This window comes from Camelus bactrianus, chromosome 7 (assembly GCF_048773025.1).
Source record: "Camelus bactrianus isolate YW-2024 breed Bactrian camel chromosome 7, ASM4877302v1, whole genome shotgun sequence".
Classification (NCBI taxonomy): domain Eukaryota; kingdom Metazoa; phylum Chordata; class Mammalia; order Artiodactyla; family Camelidae; genus Camelus; species Camelus bactrianus.
In genome coordinates, this window is record NC_133545.1 from 22,401,696 (window position 1) to 22,418,538 (window position 16,843).

Genomic DNA, 16,843 nt, shown 5'->3' on the forward strand with positions numbered 1-16,843 from the left:
TAAGTAATACATTTTGCAAGGTCACAGATACAAGGTTAATATAAACATCCCTTTTTAACCCATTTTTGTCTATAATTTAAAAATATATATATTAGAGATGAACTCATGAAAATGAAATATGTACAACATGGTTGAAAAGAGCATAAAAAGTTAGGAGTACTTTTAACAAAGATGCATAAATCTTCTACACTGAACGAGCATTTTATAATCAGACACTCTTCCCCTGCTTACTCCCCAACCCCCACATTTTGATGTGTCCTCCCTTTCTTCTATTTACTTCCTTTGGAAATAACTGTTCAAATAAAAGATGTACTATGATAAATCCTACAGCAGCCATATAAACGGAGCGAGGATGGGGATGTGAAAATCAGGGCCACCCTGTGGAGGGATCTGACTTCACGCTTCCTGTGGGCCAGGCCCCTTTGCGGGAGCTGGAGTAAATGAAGTAAGACCAGGTTCGTGCCCACAGGGCTTACATTCACGTGTGAGTAGACAGACACTAAACAAGTCAATGTATAAAGAAACAGAGACTTTCAGATGCTGAGACATGCCTCGGAGAAATACAACGGAGTAAATGTGAAGAGAGTGACCAGGTCGTCTTGGGCAGGAGGCAGGCAGTCACTGTAGGTTTTCTGGTCTGGATACTTTGCCAAGGAGGTGACATTTGAGACCAAACCTGAATAGTGAGACCATGTGAAGTCAGAAGGGCAGCCCATTGCAGGATCCGGGCAAGCCTCTTGGGTTCAAGATATGGAAATAAAGAGGTCAGGGAGGCTGGAGTGAGTGAGAGTGAGGACAGTGAGTGAGAGAGAGTGAGGGCAGAAGAGGATAAAGAGACAGGCTGCATCCAGCTCATGCAGGGTCTTGGAGTTCTTCCCAGAAGCTCTGGAGCTGAGGCATTGGGGCCTTTATCCTACCTATAAGATAGAATTACTTGAGGCTTTTATCTACGGCATTGCTCAGATTCTTGTTTCAAAAAGATTCCTCTGGCAGAAATGTAGGGAGGACTGGAGATCATGGAGGAGAAGAGAAAATTCAGTCAGGGTCCATCCGGTGACCCCGGCGATGGGCATTTACAGCCTAAATGACACGTGCTCGTTCGGGGAGGAACACAGGGTATAGAAATCCTAGTAAGTAGGATTCACAGTACTTGGTGGGCGCTGACACTGAAGGTGGGGTGGTGGTGAGTGATGGAGGTTCTGAACGCTAAATCTCTCCCGGCTAGGTCTAGGGAAATGGTGATGTAAGCACTTAACAGAGAAGACAACGAATGGTAGGTTTGCAGGGACTATGTTGAATTTGGTCCTGAGATCACCCCATGGAACTGCCCAGCAGGTGGCAGCATAAGGGCTGAGACCCCCACATCGTGATCTGCACTAAAAGAACAGGTTAGAGAGTGGCAGATGGAGGCCTGGAAGTTAAAGACAAGGGCAGGGATGCCATTGCCTCAGGAAATAGAGCAGAAGTGCGGGATGACAACCTAAGACTCTCAGGGAGGAGCCGGAAGAGGAGACTGAGCATGGTGGGTCAGTGAATAATGGGAAATAAAGAGGAACCAGTTTTATAGAAGGATTTGAAAGGAAAGGTTATACCCAGGGCGCCTTATATGTTTTTCTTTCATGTATATTTTACACTGTACTTAGTTTTGAATCCTGAGTGTAATTGTTTGATCATCTACACATTCATATTCTATTGTTGTTTAGATCATATTCATGAAAATTTACCAGTTAAGGAAATGGATGAACTCAGTTCTTTATATATATATGACTGAGACATTATGGTATACACCAGAAATTGACATGACATTGTAAACTGACTATACTTCAACTTAAAAAAATTATTAAAAAATTTTAAATATATATATATGATAAAATTGGTAGGAAATTAGTAATTAATCGTATAGCTTTTAAACAGACTGTTTTCAGAATAATCAGTTTCTCTAAACTCGTGTTTTTCAAGAAATGTTGATGTGTAGAGATATCCTTTTAGTGTCCGTAGATGGTGTACATGGAATATATATTTCGGGCATAAATATGGAACTGGAATGTCGTAGAATCCAGACTTGATGGCATGTCTGCTTCATATTCCTTTGACTTATTTGGGTGTTGCTAAAACTGTAGCAGTCTGTCCAATTAGAACTATTTCTAGTGCAATGAAAATGGTGTTTACTCCAAGTGATAGGGCAAATGCACCCTTAGGGAATGGGGTCAGTAAACAGATTTTCATGCAAATTCCATTGTGGGTAATAATGAAATAACTTGTCTCTGGGTAGGAAATAAATAAAGAATGCAATGTTCTAACTTATTTTTTTTGGAAAACACATCAATGTTTCCAGATGGTGAGAGAAGATATTTGTGCCCCCAATTGCCATCAACACCCAGTGGTCATCTCTGTTTTAGGGAGGAAAAGAAGGTGAACGAACCCGTTAGTGGACAAAGAGGAAATGTACCTAGTGTACTTAGGAGGAAGAATCCACAGGTTATTCATGACTAGAGGTGTTCAGGATTTGAACACGTTTTATATTTTCAGTTTTCCCAGTTCCATCTTATTCAGAAATGAATATATACATTTGTGTCTGTTTCAGAATTTGGCCTTACAAGGTTTACATTTTAAACATTCACAGTGAGTCCAAAAGTTAGAAAACTCTGAAAGTGGAATATCTACAAGGTCCTTTTTGCTGCACTTAGAGCATCATTTGTGGGTTATGTTTTGAGTAAAATTTTACATTAGCCGATGGTAATCTGTGAACCTAATTATTTGCTTCCTTCCATTGGGGGCGATACTGGCAATGTATTTACATGGATAAGAGAGTGCTTCCCAGCAGGATGGAGCTTCTGTCTTATCAATTTTTGGGAGACAGGATGTCTTCAAGCAGTGAGGAGCAGCCACTTCGTAAAATTACCTTGGTACAGTTTTCTGAGATGATTTTCCCCCCTAGAATCTTAGGAAAGCTTTCAAAAAGACGTGATATTACTGTTAACTTTGATATGCTGGCCGAATTCCAAAGTGAAGCCATTCCTGCCATCCACTTAGCTATTTATGTCGGTATTATTGCTTCTGAGAGCTGCTGAGTTCTGAAAGCTACTACTACTTAATCCTACTTAAAATTCCCTTTGTCTTTCTCAAGAAGAAAAAAAGGATTCTTTTATACTTGTTATCGGTGGTGATGGGTGTTATTTTATAGACATTTATCTGACCTCTCGCTCCCTCGTCTTCTCTGAGTTAATGCCTTTCTGCTCCTCCTGGCTCAGACACCCACACCCTCCCTTGAGAATTGTGGGTCTTCGTCGCTTCTCCTTGTTTTTGCACATTTTTCACACACCTGTCTCCCAACTCAAGCCTCTGCCTGAACTCCTCTTCCACTGCTCCCCTTCACCTCCTCAGTTTTTCTTTCTCCTTCTTTTTCTCCCATCAGTCTCTTACCTGACATTGTTTTGTCCCGCAAGACCCTCACTGGCCATGGAGAGTTTGTCTTTCGAGGTCTCACTTGACTTTTGTAATGCCCGTCATGCTGACCTCTTGTCTTCCATAGTGAGGTTGGAGAGTGAGTATTGCAGGGATCTGAGTTTGTGCAGAGCACCTGCTCCTCAAAAGCAGTCTTCCTCCAGTATCACGCTGTTTCAACCTTCATTTCTCCATCGCGAATTGTAAATAGCTTTGCCCTTATCAAAACAACATCCTCTGACCAACCCCCAAAACCCAGTCGGTTCCATAGAGCATCTTAAAGCTTTCTTTTGAATTCATTCATTCATTCATTCATTCATTCACTCTTCATTAACTTGTTTATTCATTTCGATAGCCTGCCTTTTGCTAGAGAGTTCTACAGATACAAAGAACACATCATCCTTACCTTCAAGTTGCTCACACAGACATATACACTGTCTTACTGAATTTGAAGTCCTTTCCCTGTCTGGTGGGTTTTAATTTCAACCAGTAGTTTGGGGCACTGTTGCTTCACTTGTGTAAGGCTGACACTCAGATGCTAAATGGTGGTGAACATATGCTACTTGAAATGGCCTGTTGATTCTTATTTATGATGATAGAGATAGTGGTAACGGAAAAAGCCATACATATATATGTTTCTTCCCACAAACAAGCAATTCTGTCAGGGAACCAAAAAGCAGGCTCAGTAATTAACTCCTGAAAGACCTGTCAGTTCACTTTCTGGTGCCAGAGTAACTAGGTAACTTTTCAGATGTAACCATCCCTCCACCATCTTCTGTTTTGGGCACCTATGAAAGGTGGAAGCTTTCACCCATTCATTCAGGATTCAGGGAGACCACATGAGTGAAGTGGGTAGTAAGCAAGGGGGATGGCTTACACAATTGGATTTGTTGATTCAGAATGAAAGGAAACTGAGGTAAAATGCGTTCTCCCATCCCCGTTTTCTCCTTGCACAGAGAAAACGTCTTTGGGGACAATATCTTTACATTAGCACCACAAGGTGGTCATTTGCCCAAATGCTCCTGTTCTTAGCAAGTAAAATAGCATAAATCTCAGAATGACTGTTTAAGGCCGCTTCTGAGATTTCATACCGAATTTCAATAGATGCATCTGAGATGAGAAAATGGACATTGATTTCAGACACACTAGATTTCAGAAGTTTAGAACTGGCATGTAAAATCAAGATCATTCTTTCGTTTTCTAGATGAAGAAACTGGAGCCTAGAGAAGTTTAGAGAATGGTTAAAAAATCACACAGTCTTAGAATTGCAATGAGAATCCTCGTCTATTTTATTTGAACTTATACTTGAATTTTATATCCCCAACTTATTTTATGATTTACTTACTTCAGAGTTTTTAACCACATAGTTGAAAAGTAGTTTTTTTCTCTTTATGATTTTTTATGTATGACAGCAATGCATTATGGGATTTTAAAATCATCAGCTATAAAGGGAAGCAAAAATAACATTGGTTGTTACCTAATCATATAGAAAAATTCAATATTTTAGTATTCTCAGTGTATATGTAGTATTTGTGAGTGGGTCCTGAACAGAATAAAGCTCTTCATCCAGTTCACTGCCTACCTCCATTTATAAGAGTAGACCTAGTACTATATTAAAAAGAAATGGAGATTCTTTCAGCCACAAGCTTCTATAACTCTGAGTCCAGTGGCACTGAATTGTAGAAATTCACTTTGCTAGATTACAGTTAGTTTTCTTGTTTGTTCATTCCCTTATAGAAACCCTTCCCCACCACACACAGCAATTTTAAAGCAGTGCAGGAAGCGCCGTAATGTATCATAGCACTTCCAGAAGTCCAGTGAGCACATAAATCACCTGAGCACCTGGGTGCCATACGGATTCTGATTTCATAGGTCTGGGATGAGGCGGTCTGCATTTCTGACCAGTCCCAGGTGATGTGACATATGTGGGCTCTGGGCCACAGTTTGAGTAACAGGCAGGTGTTAGAGTTAGTTTGTAGAGGCAGCCAACGCAGTTGACGTTTAGTTAGAAAATAGATACTCAACTGTGCTAAAGGTTACTGATAAACTTAAGATAAGTTAAAGAAGATCATCTAACTAAGACTTCACATTTTCAAATCCAAAAAATTTACAATTGCTAGCCTGTGTTATATACACTATCTTCAATAAGTATTTAGATCAGTAAGGTGTAAAGATACAGTAGTGTGTGTGTGTGTGTGTGTATTTGTCTCCTCATTAGGAAATTTGAAAGTTGGAACCTTAATTACTAAATTTAAAGAAATGTACACAGATGCACCTGTATCTCCACAATCTGCAAAGTAGACTGCAAAGCCTGCCATATCGGGATCCCAAAATATTCTGAAAACTTAAAAAACTACCCTGTCAGTCATAAACACACACAGAGCGAAGGAATTGGAAAGATCCACAGAGATCATCTTGCTGAATTCTTTCATTTTTCAGTAAAGGAAGTTGAGGCCCATTTGGCTTAAGTGAGGTGTCTGGAGCCCAATAGCTACCTGACCGAAGGTGATGGTAGGGCTGAAATCTGATTTGACACTTAATTCTTTCCTTAATCCTTTCCTGCTCTGAAAGCCTTTCCCAGCCAGACACTGAGTTGCAACTGACCTTTTCCACCATTTTTTCCTGGTATAGTGGCCTGCTTGTTTTCCCAGTGGCCAATCCTCTTTGTGAAGCTCCCTGACTTCTAAGGGGGTCACATTAATGCTCTTGGTCTGAGAAGCAATAATACTGCTGGAATTGTGGAAGCATCAGGAACTTCAGGGATACATACTCTTACATTTTTCAGGCAATAACATAAAACATCCATTCTATAGAGTTAGGATGAACTTAAGAGTCTAGAAATCTCTTCCTGAAAAATATACAGTGGACTACAGCATTAGCTTGATTGATTGGCAGTCACATGTGTCTCTGGATAACATGATAAACATGATCTCTGGAACATTATGCGGATGGACTCAGAAATGGACGAGGGAAAATAAGCAAACAAGTGACAGTTAAACATTTTTGAGAGCCAATTATTTGAAAACCCATAATAAGGCTTGAGCCAGTGAGGATGAGGGAGGGATTAGAACAGGACAGAAACGTTCTTCCCCTCAATGCTTATTAAACGTCAGTTGAGAAATCCAGTTCATTAAAACAAAACAAAACAAAACAAAGAGAAAGTATACAGATTGTGCAATATTAAGAAAATTTGATATCCACTTTCTCCCTCAAAAAGAGTACAAAACAGATAAATACAGGAGCTGACTATTTACATACAAAAGGAATATTTATTTTCTAAGAAGTTTTACCTTGGGAGTCCTTTAAACCCATGCAGATATGAGGGCATTCCATGGCTACAATGATTTAATAAAATAAAAGAGATTTACTAGATTCTTAAGAACACACCCAAACAAAAAGAACGATATAGCTGAACAAAGAATTGGATACATTAGGGCAAAAGAGACATCAAATGAAGGATGCTCAGAATTTACTAAGGCTAGTTGAGAAAACCTTCTGGGGAGTCTTATTTTTGGGTTATTTGTAGCCTTTGTTAAAACTTTACATAATTCTAAACTTCTTCAGTCCTTCTCCTTAGGAGCTTATATTTTATGAGTAAGATGGTAGTTAGAAAAATGAAGAGATTAGTCTGTAAGCTTCTAGTTGGCAGAGACTGTATCCCCAGGACTTAGCATATGCTTAGCGTTCCTTTTATGTGTTTGTTAAATTAGTTAATTGGTCAAAAAATGATGGCCAAGTAGCCCTCTTGCTCTTCATTCTAATCGTGTAGATATGATGATGGAGCTTAGTTTGGCATAAATTTGACTAATATTTTAATTGTTGGAATGACAGTTTTAATTAAAGAAAAAGCTTAATACAAATGGTTAGATTGAAAGAACCTTTACTATAATTTAAGAATAAAATTTACTCTTCCGGTAGTTTATCTGTCTTTAAAATTTCTGACCGCACTGCTAATATGGCAATGAGAATATAATTCTCTAAACACACACACCCTGTGTCTTTCAGTCAAATCTAACTGGAATATTTGGTTTCATTATTATAAAAGCCATGACTCTGTAGTGTTGTATTTAAAAAAAAGAAACACATTTATACTATGGGATGGCGCAACATACTATATAAAGCCATACCAGCTCTACTGAGGTAACAGAGCATGAAAAGGCAATCTGGAAAATATGATCTAAAGTATCAGTTACGAATGTGCTCATTCATTGCATTTAAACATGTTTACTTATTAAGCTTCCATTGGTTTTCTTTCCCCAAAAGAACACAGGCTACATGAACTTTATTGTTTACTGTATCCTAGCGCCTAGGATGTCATTTGGCACGAATAAATGCCTTAAAATACCTGTTGGATGAATTAAATTCAGCTTATTTGTTATCTTCTTTGTGTCAGGCACTATTAGATGTTAGGGGCATGTTGTCGAACAAAACAGAAGTGCTCCTTGCCCTTATGGGGCTTGCAGTTTAATTAAGAAGATGAATAACCAAGTCACATCCCTGCAGTGAAGTATGTTGTGGTTGGTGAGTGGGAACACGATCAGGGAGACCACATGCAGTGTAGGGGAGAAGAGTGATGTCATTTAAGTCAAGGCTAAAACATCAGCAGCATTTAGACAGGACAAGGAAGTGATCAGTAGGGTTAGTATGTCAAATAGAGGGAAGCACAGAGGCTTGCAGACAAGAGAGGATGGCAGTTTGAAGAACTGAACAAGTACGATATGGCTGTGGTAGAGAGTAGGGTGGGATAACAGTAAGAGAGAAAATGATAGAGAAATTAGGAAAAGTACAGGTCACATAAGATTTTATATGCCTCACCAGGCAGTTAAAACTTGTTTTGAAAGGCAATGGACAGGCACTAAAAGGTTTTAAGCAGATCAGTGACATAATCGGATTTCCATTTCAGCAAGATTATTTAGGCTGTAGCGTAACACCGGCAAGGCATGACACTGGGGGAAGGAGACCAGTTAGATATTAAAGTAAGTCCTCCAGAGATGAGGGTAGCCCAGGTTATGATGGCTGTACTGCACAGGAGGGGGAGAGAACTGAATAGATATAAAAGATATTTTAAGAGATACATTTAGAACTCGGCCATTAACTGAGTATTTAAAGAGTGGACAAATCATGGATGACAGTTTTATTTTTGGATTGGGAAATTGGGTCCTTGGTTGAGAGAGCATTCCTAACATGTGAATGACTGAGGAAGGCGGGAAGGGGAGGAGGATGAATTCTGTCTGGGATATGCGGAACTTCAGGAATCTGTGAGACATTCAGCTGCACATATCTGGGAAGCTGCTACTTGGCTATGCGAGTCTGAAGCTGAGGAAGGAAGTTTGCTGTAGAGAGAGGGTTTTAGGAGTCACTAGCCTTTAAGTAAGGCTGAGTGAAATAGACTTGGAAATCATGTGAACAGCACATTGCAGAAGGCCTGGGTCAGAGCCTGAGGGACTCAGCCTTTCAGGAATGTGTTGAAGGAAAGGAACCCGAAATTCCAGTTTCTCTATGAGTTGTCCTCAATATCCGTGAGTGGACCCCCTAAGGTCATATTTCTGTGACCCCTTAAGGTCATAGATATATGACCCTAGATACTAATGCCCTCCCTGATGACTCTGTAACTACAACTGACTAGTTTCAGACTGGGTTCTTGACCCAAGCTGGACCACCAAAGTCCCTCCAAAGGGTATTTAGGACTGGATCTGAAGGAGGAATATTATTCCCCCTTGGCAGGGAGCAGTGAGGCTGAGATGCGAGGCTATGAGATGTGAGGCTGGGGAGACTGTCAAGTTCTTCACTGTGAAGAGAAAGTTGGCCTGGAAGAATGATACTGACATGTAGACAGAACAGAGATGACAAATGAAAAGAGTTCTGACTGTGACCAGAACCTTAACCATGCCCTTCCTGCAAATATGTGAGATAGTTCAAAATCCTTCTATTTAAATTTTCCCATACTTAGCTAACAACCTAGTGTCCAAACTAACGTATGGTAAGAATACATAGACGATTAGAAGACATAACACACATAAATCTTATTGCTTGCTACACGGAGGTACCACAGGTACCATAACTTATCCAACAGCAGTTTCTCTTTCTTTTAGATCAGTACTATGCGATAGAATTTTCTGTGATAAGGACAGTTTTCTATATTGGTCTTGTCCAGCAGAGTAGCCACTAGCCACATGTGGCTATTGGTCACTTGAAATGTAATTAGTGCAACCGAGAAACTGAATTTTAAATTTTATTTAATTTGAATTAGTTTACATTTCAACGTGTGTAGCCACATGTGGCAAGTGGCTATCGTATTGGACAGCAGAGACCGACAGAACAACAGTTTTGCTTTAGTGCACACTCCATGTAATCCAGTTAATTCCAATTGGTCTGGTCCATTTATGGTGGCCCTATCCTGTTTGCCAGTGTTTAGTTAAAAAGGTAACTTGTAATATAGTTCTGGTCAGTGAGATAGATGGGAAAGCCTTGGATCCTTCAGGGAATGAGGAGTCTTTGTTCTTGTGGTGGTTGGTGGTGACTGGACCTGCAGGAGGGAAATCGTGCTGAGGGAAGCACAGTAGAAAAGTAGAAGGAATCTCAGTCACTGCTGACATCTTTGAACTTCTGAATGAACCAGCCCTGGAATGCCCCTCCACTCTTGTGATAACGAGATAATAATAAACCCTCTCAATTTTAAAGCTGTTTTGCATTGGATTTTCTCTTATGTGTCACTGAAAGGATCCTAATACAATGTATTATCAATAAGTAGAAATGATTTATTTAACATGACAGGAACATGCCTTATTTTAAGAAGATACGAAAAGGATTTAAATTCTAAGATAAATCAGGAGGTTAATATTCGCAATGCAGACAAATTGTTTATATTAAATGGACTCACCACAGTTTTCTTAAATACTGACTTTCTAGTCAGTGAATATGAAGTGTGATTTGATGTATTAAACTCAAAATGAAATACAGCTTTTCAGTAGTCTTTCACTGAGACATATTTCAACATAAGTTGCAGAATTATCAAACACAAATATTAGAGAATGCTCCTTAATTTATCAAATTAATTCACCTCTGGGTTCCTTTAAGCAACATGCCCTCTAGTCTACAGATGGTGATGGTGTGCTCCTTAACCACCCAGACAGACAGTAATTTAGCTAAGCATTTTTCTTTGCAGTGTAAGTGAAAACCTGTTCAAAGTGCTTGCAATTTTATCAACTAAATCCTAAGACCTAAGAGGAAAGAGGTGTTCTATCTATCATGTTCTCTGTGTCTAGTAAAATTCTCAGCCTCACTGGGAGACACGCAAACACTGCCTCTTAGCTGTGTGATCTTGGGCAAGTGACTTAACCTCTAAGAATCCGTGCTCAGTGTTAATTTTTCTGGCCTCTAGCTTGTGGTAGTGATGATGCTGGCTGTTGTTGGTGTGCCCATCTTTCATAAATGGCATTCAAATTGCTCTGGTTCTCCCTTATGTTACCAAGATGCTCTATGGCTAAAACATCGAGCTTGAATGTAGAACTTGTTTTTAGAAGTGGTACTTATTTCTTCTTTCAACTTATGTGCCTCTTCACTACGTCCCAGCACTGGGCTGTGTTGGGAAAGGAGTTAGTATTCTGACCAATAGGTGAATTCATTCCACCCCTCTGTTACTTCCCATTAAACCACTCACCCACACAGAACCTTTCAGCTGCAGGTTTATTTGCTTACATCACTGTGGTCAAATGTAGTTTCATTTGGGGAAATGATTAATATCTATCATTAAGGACATTAAAATGCTGGTCTGAATTTTCCTTTTGTTCATAGTTCATGAAACACTTCAGAAGGCATTCCTTGGCATTCTGTGGGAGGACGGAATGTGTTTTATGTCTGTCTCCTACCCACATCTCTTTCAGAAAGAACATAGGCAGTGCTAGCCAAGCTAGATGGAAGCAACATGCAGTTCTTTGCCAAGAGAGAGCCAGTATTCTAAATCCGCTGATTCAGCAGAGCACAGAGATTAAAACTGAAGAAGAGCTCAGAAATCCAACCAAATATTTGATAATTTAAATAAGATTTGAGTCCCACTAGCCAACAGAGGATCAGAGGACATTCGAGAAGGAAGGAAACTTAGAGGTCATCACATCCAATGTTTTGCTGAGCATCACCTCTCAGGACCGATGTAAAATGAGGACAGGGAACACAGAGAAACATTTCGGTTTTACTGATTCAGTAGAACTTGTGAAGGCTTTATTTGGTGCAAAATGAGGCTTTCTCATTGACTCTAAATAGGCTTATTAGCAGCACACAGAAGGATTTCCACTGTGATCTTCTCTTTGTCCCCAGCCAGAGTGAAGGCATAGGTCTGACGCAGGCTGATAACTGTGGAAGAGAAAAGTACCAGCAGACCAGAGCCCCGAGGCTGGGCTGGCTGCCAGCTCCGGGTTCAGCACCCTGAGGAATGTCATTTGTCTGAGCTACTTTTATGAAACAGAAGCCTTCTTTTGTGTATTTGAACCTGTGAAAGGGACCAGGGGTGTAGCTGGTCCAAAGAAGCAGAAAAACAAATAATTCATATTGGTTTAGGATGCCCGCGTACCCCTCTCTTTTTCAGGGGTCTTCGTTTGCATCGCAATACACGGCCAACATTCTCGTATGTCTGGCTTGATGCGTCCCAGAGGGGTTTCATTAATTGGTATGGAAGTTTAATTCAGTAGAGTCCAGAAAACTGTTCCGCTTTTTCTCCCCTGGCCAATGACAGAAAACATCCCTGTTACTGACTTCTTTGTGGGATCAGTCTGCATCATCCCTGGGGCTGACACAAAGCCATAGCTTTTGACACAAAGCTTCAGCACACTGTGCTGGCTGCATGACTCACATCTTCCCTGAGGGCTGCAGGTTTGATTAAATGTTTAAATGACCTTTTAGTACAGATGATTGTGAGGTTGGGCAAACAATTGTTCTTCCCACTCTTAATAACTTTGGTGTGTATTTGGGGTAACTGTAGACAGAGTTGGGAAGAGTGTGAACGAGAGACTTGGGTAATGGGAGATGAGATTGGTGATAATGCTGATAATTTTGATATAAACAGACAGTAAGATTTGTCAAAAGAGGGGAAAACTCAGCACAGTTCCTCATCATCAGTTCCTTCCTTTCCCTGTAAAGACAGACACACACAGCATGTCACTGTGACTTTAACCACTCAGGAGCTCCAGGGTTTCCCAGGGACCACAGCCCTCTGGCCAGGGAACTTTACCCCTGAGGGCTCTCTGGGAAGCTCGGTATTTAGCAAGTATAATTTCAGAGTAGATTTGCTTCAGGGAAGTCTCCAGGAAAATACTGCATGCACTTGTAAACGGCACACAGTCTCATTGTTCAGTTTGTCCTTATGGAATCTTATAATTTGGCTACTGTTTCATTTGCTAAGGCTTAGGTGTCTGTCTCCAGTGGATTCTTTCCCCTCCAGCTCTAGTTCCTGAAAAAGCGATCCTGCCTGGTTTGATTTCCAGTTGCATCCAATGCTCATTTCAGGTTCCAGACTGCAAACTTCCTTTTTTGAGACACTCAGATGGGCCACATATTAGCCCACCTGGCTCTTATCTGAATCCCTTGAATGAGTCTTCCTTGGCTGGACACATTTCCAGAATGTTGCTTCTCTGTCCTTCGAAAATGCAGCCTGCTCTTTTCTTGGCCCTTACTTTGCTGCTCTGATACATTCATCCCTCGCAACTCAGAATAAACACTAGATAAACATCTGAGATTTAACTCTACACGTCAAATGTGTTACTATCTAGGAGTTGGGCTGAACAGAAACTATAGTAACTCAGGGGTGAGAGGTATTACTCAAGAAAGTCTCCATACTTATGTATTTTGGATAATGAAATTTTGACTCTATAAGATGAATTTAACTATAACTTTTTTTCAGAAAAAAATGTGTTTCAGTGACTTTTCATTTACATTACCATGCTATTAATGAATTCGTGCAGCCTGCTCAGAAATGAATGAAGCTTGTTTATCCTCCGGATTTCCTCATTCTCTCCACCCCTCTCTTCTTGTCTTCTTGTCTTCACTGTTGACATCATAAAAGCTGTTACACATCCCACTACTGTAGCCTTTGGAAATTCTTTGATGATTATTAGAGACTTGTATAATACAAAATGCTCAGGAGAGAATGGAAAATTTGCAAAAATAGGCAAGCTTTTCTTTGAAAAAATTATAATCTAAATAAAGAGTAAGAGGTGTACAATGTGTCTGGAATTTTGCTGCTCTGCTTTCTTCATTTGTTGGTTTAGGTACTTGGCTGGTTGATCTCAAGGTGTGTTCAAGACAAAGGTACATGGAAGTCTTGGCAATAATGTAGGAAGCTCAGATTTGATTTTGCAGTTCATGTTAGTCTGCAGAATGACCCTAACATCCGTGCCTCTGAGTTATAACACCTGCTTTGGCTTCACGAGAGAGCCCTTGTTTTGGAACAAGCCAACTTTAAAGCAGAACATCACTGTACCTGCGCAGAGTTACCTGGGGTTACTTTGTAGTTATAAGGAGTGGGATAAATCCTAAGCGATTATAATCACTCCATGCAATTTATATGACAGAAATAATACTGTGCCGAGTGCCACAAAGAATAAGAAAATGTAGCTGCCTGTCTTTCAGGAGCTTTCATTTCCAAGGAGAAAAACAAACTTGCCTTTGGATTCAGATAAGAACCTTCATTATGATTTTAAGTTGAGTTTCCTCACTTTATTTCAGAAAGGTTACATTTGAAGGTAGAAGATAGCTAGAAATGCCCCCCTGCCCTGCTCCCTGAGGGTTTAAAACCATTTTTGAATTAATAAATGTATTCAAAAATTGAAAATTAAATCAGATTTTTTTGTATGAAATCATCTAAAGCTAATTTCTCTATTAAGGCTACTTTAAGTCCATTCTGTTTCATATGCTTATATGTTCCATGATTTCCCACTACAGAAAACAGTTCCTCTCTTGTGTGAAAGACCTGGACCTTTCCCCCAGCTTTTTATTAAATACCTCGAAGTACTGAGTAAGATCACTATGATATGAGTACTCTTCTGACTCTTCTAAGGGTACAGAGGACAGGAAGGAGCAGGGTGGGACTGTGGACAAATCTTGGGTTGATTCTGTGAGCCTTTTGATACTGATAGCTACCTCCTGTTAGGAATCTCTATTTTTAAAAGTTAGGACTTAGTTTGTGGTTGGATATGTGCTTTTTAACTCTAGAAAGTATGCGTTTATTCAATACTTCCCTTGAATTATTTACTGAGGCTTTTAAACTACATTTCTTGTCACTATAGGGATATGGTAGAGGAGGGGGCAGTGGGTCCCACCGGGTTCCCTGAGAAGAGCCATGGAGCTACAAGCATCCGTCACAGATAAGGACCAAGGCTGAGCCACCCTGGTTTGAAGAAGATGTTGGATGATGTAGGGTTTGTGCTGGGGTGATGCTTCACCTCTCATGACATTGAGCTTATGCTCAGTGAGGCCAGATGAAAAGCAGGGTCAGCCTTGGATACAGAGGTATATAGTCAGTGGCTTCCCACAGGACACGCCTTTAGGGTGTCCAGAAGAACATCCTTTTCTTGGAGCTACTTCCTTCACCTGGTTCCTGATGAGTGAGACTTCAGGAATAGGATACAAAGTCCCCAGCCTGTCTTACATCTTTGTCTGGGTCAGCTCTCCTTGCTATATGCCCATGGAACACTATACGCACTTCTACATAATCACTCACTTGTACATTTATGTGTGGGATTGATTGATGTTTATCTTCTATTCAATTGTTAGAACACTGAGGATAAGGAGTGTGTCTTTGTTGCTCACCCTTGTGTCCACTGTGCTTGCCACTTAGAGGGCACTGGATGAGCAGTTGTTGAATGAATAATGACCTGAATATACTACTTTGTAGATGAGGCATTCATTAAGCTTACACTACAATGAAAGACATTTCTCCCCAATAGAATATGATCTCCATTTCTCTCCTGTGTCATTTCTAGTTGCTAAATTGACTTTGAGGTTGAGAGATGGGCTATGACTCACTACGCATAAACTCTTCAACAAAGAACGTGCTCCATTTTCCTTTTTTTAAGTCATTGGGTAAGAATGAAAATAGGCAGAGAAAAAAAATGAAAGGCTTATTGGGCTACTGATACCCATTTGTTGGTTGAAAAAGTGTTAGGGTTGTTGGTATTTTGTTTAGTTGTGAACCTTCTATGTAAATATTTCTATCTTTGATGAAGGTTTATTCAGTCAATCTGGCTGTTCTTTTTTTTTTTTTTTTTTTTTCTTTGATTTACTTTATTTAATCTGCTGCTGAATGGCATCCAGCTTTTGGTCATGGAAAATGTTTTCATGTCTCTATCTTTCAAGGAAATCTTCCTAAATGGCTCAGAAATTTTGAACACAGTTTGTGTGTGTGTGTGTTTGTGTTTTGTTTTTAATTGATAGCAGCAGTAAATGGTTTATATCATATTGTTAACCAGTTCTCATGAGGGTGACGATTTTCAAATTCTAGGGAGCTAAAAGGAAACATCACAGCTCATTTTATTACTGTTTAGGGTCTTATGACAGATACATGAATACTGTTATTCACCCTTGATCTTTTCTTGATAAACTACTTGTGTTATCTCTAGTCTGATTTTTATTTTTTCATTAGATAGTCATATATTTTTACAACTGCTTTTTAAACATGGTTGAAGAATATGTGTCATCTTTCTATTAACTATTTCAAAACCAAATTTTTGATACATATCTAGCAAATGGGTGTGGAACGTATCAACAATATAACCATATTTGAGCTTTGGTGAAAGGAATTATTTCATCTCTGTGACTTGGATTCTTCAAGTTGGCTTGATTCCGGCCAAGTCCTTCTTTTATCTGAGGTTAAAGTTTTTGAATACACATTTAGCTGCTTCAGACCCACCTGAAATGCAGCCTTATAGAAATATAGGTCTGCAATTCCTAAAATTATATTTTTATCCTTCTTGATACATAAAACAACAGCTTTTTGTAGAGTTGGAAGAAGTTTTAGAGCTTGTTTATCCTGGATTATTTTTTACAGATTGGAAAACTGGAATCAATTGGAATAAGTAATTTGTCTAAAGGCCAGAGAAAGGAACCAGGACCAGAAATCCCATGTATCTCCTTATCTCACAATAAGTTGCTGTTAATGTGATCTGCTATCTGAGTGATTTACACATGCCTCTCTGTTTGTCCTTCTGGCATCAAAATCAAAGAAGGCCGAGTTTGTTTTACTTTCTTCTTCTACCCATTGTGTAGCTGAAGTGAGGCTCAATATTCTGTTGTAAATTCAGAATCAGTCCAGCCTAAGATGAATGGGACGTTGAATCATCTGTCTAATCCAAACACCTAAATTAGCTGTGTAATTATTTGTCTGTGAAGCTTCTTGAGTTTTGTTGTGGTG

At 39.7% G+C, this 16,843-nt stretch overlaps 1 protein-coding gene across 4 annotated transcripts in view; it reads left to right on the top strand.

The window, feature by feature from the left end:
• GRM8 (glutamate metabotropic receptor 8) overlaps positions 1-16,843 on the top strand; it is a 678,033-nt gene that overhangs the window by 308,537 nt on the left and 352,653 nt on the right. The window lies entirely within an intron of this gene.